The 2070-nt window shown below is 51.7% G+C and overlaps 1 long non-coding RNA gene across 1 annotated transcript in view; it reads right to left on the minus strand.

The window, feature by feature from the left end:
* Positions 1–1343: 1343 nt before the first annotated feature.
* Positions 1344–2070, minus strand: part of LOC125616680 — a 2385-nt gene continuing 1658 nt past the window's right edge. Inside the window, exon 4 of the long non-coding RNA XR_007347428.1 lies at positions 1344–1594. This is a non-coding gene — a long non-coding RNA (uncharacterized LOC125616680). The remainder of the gene's footprint in view (positions 1595–2070) is intronic.

Below are 2070 nucleotides of genomic sequence, written 5' to 3' on the forward strand. Positions count from 1 at the left end.
AATGGGCCGTGTTTATCATACTTCTAATTATTTCAACTTTAAACACTATCCGTTCTTGTGAGGAGGTGGGAGGCTTTCTCCCAAGGGTATTATTTCCATTAATAATAGCAAGGATTCTGAAGCAACTCTATCCCTTCCCCTGGCTGAGGTAGGTAGTAGATTTGGGATGGGGGTCAGGCTGGTAAGGGGAGAGAGACAGGAGGCCCAGTGATTTTGTTCCTCTCCTGCTGGCTCTTCAGCTTTTGCCTGGGGACTTGTTTTTGAGAATTTCTCTCTTTCACCCTCTTCTGGGACTCCTACCATCCCCTCCCAGGCTGGGCTTGGATTCATCTTGGAGGCTCTTCCCTCATCACCTTCCATCAGTCCCAGCCTGGCCTGGGTAGGGGATCGGAGAGAGAGCTGCTCCAGCCCTCAGCCACTAACACAGAGAAAAAGGCCAGAAAAATCTTAGGTAGCTAGGCAGCACCTGGTCATGGGGGAAAGGGACCATTAGACTCCAAAACAGGGGACAAGGGCAGGGGATTGGGAAAACAAACTCCAGGGACAGACAAACCAGGCAGGAAAATAAAGGAGACATGAAAGAGGGGGGAGGGAACCCCCCAAAGCCATATAATTCTCAATTGCTTTGGTCTTTAATTTCATCGTCCCATAAATGAGGAAATATCAGTTCCCATACTAAATTTTTATCCTCAGCTGATAAATATGACTCGAAATTTTCGTTGGGTCCTCGTAAAAGGGAACGGTTTCGATCAAACTGGTGGGGAAAGACTTATGCAGATAATACAAACAGAGTGGCCATAAAGTCTGGGCTGTTTCCCCTGGGATGGGCGGTCGGACAAATGGCTCCCTGGATTGACTACTGCCCAGGCTGTCCCAAGTCTGGTCTGGGGCCTAAACAGCCTAACCTTGCCCGGGACAACCCCCATGCTGAGGCCAGGCGACCCCTGCAAATGAAAACACAAAACTAATTTCAAATCTCCCCTGTCCGTTCTGCAAGCAAGTCACACACTCCATATCTCCTTCCAATTTTCTGGGGGTTCAGGGACCCCTGCGCCTTGTCTTTCAGTCCGTGGGTGAGGGAATTCAGCAGATTTTTTTCCACAGTCCTCTTCTGGCCGCGCTGGCTTGGGCCTCCCTAGAAGCGGTCCAGCCTCCTTACTCGACCACGCCAGGGCGCTCGGCATTAGGGTCCTTTCCCGGCTTGGCTTCAGCACTTCGGAAAGTCGAAACCCCAGGCTCTGTCCAGAGAAAAATGCGGGGCTACCGGAAAGACAAGTTATTCTCCGGATTCCGTTTCCTGAGGAAGGAAGGGGTGGAGAGTTTTGTTCGCTTTGGGAGAAAAGCGATGGAGAAACGGAAAGAACTATTTGAAACACGTATTTCCCTTTTTTTCCTTCCCTTTATTAAACAATAACAACAATAACAAAAAGAGACCGGCCTCACTTCTCCTTAAAAAAAAAAAAAATGCTTCCAGCCCAGTCGCTCTGGGTCGGATTTGGTTACGTCCGGTGTCCTCATTTTTCGTGTTGATATGCGACTCCCCGAATCCGATCAAAGTCCCTGCAGGTTCGGTCTTTTTCTTCAGAAATATTCCCTGTTTTAGTAGGGACAAGTTCAAGCGGAAAGCAAGGGTCGCTAGTGCCTGGAGCAAAGCGGCCGAACCAGCTCCAAGGCCAAAGTCCTGAGATAGTGACCCAGGAGCTGCCCGCCCAGCCAGGCCCAGGCCACAGCTCCGGGGTGAGGGAGCGGGGACCTCGGGTCCTGGGCTTCTCCCTCCAGGGATCCCTACATCCACTGGGAACCTCCTTTCTCCAGCAGCCCTGAGGTGACCGTGACCCCCTCCCTGACCCCCTCCAGACACTGGAGATTCCCAGTCAACTCCCACAGGGAACTTGCATCTCAACCAACCTCCAAGACGGTCGGTCCCCGAACTCCCAGACCCAAAAGGCCAAGCCCGAGAAAGCAGAGCACAGGCAGCTGAAACTTTAGTCCTGTTTGGGATTCTTTAACTTTCTCTTTCTCTGCCCGCAGGAGCACCCTTCACCTCCCAACTCCCCTACAAACCCCCCC

Source organism: Marmota marmota, unplaced genomic scaffold (genome assembly GCF_001458135.2).
Source record: "Marmota marmota marmota unplaced genomic scaffold, marMar, whole genome shotgun sequence".
In the NCBI taxonomy this organism is placed as follows: Eukaryota; Metazoa; Chordata; class Mammalia; order Rodentia; family Sciuridae; genus Marmota; species Marmota marmota.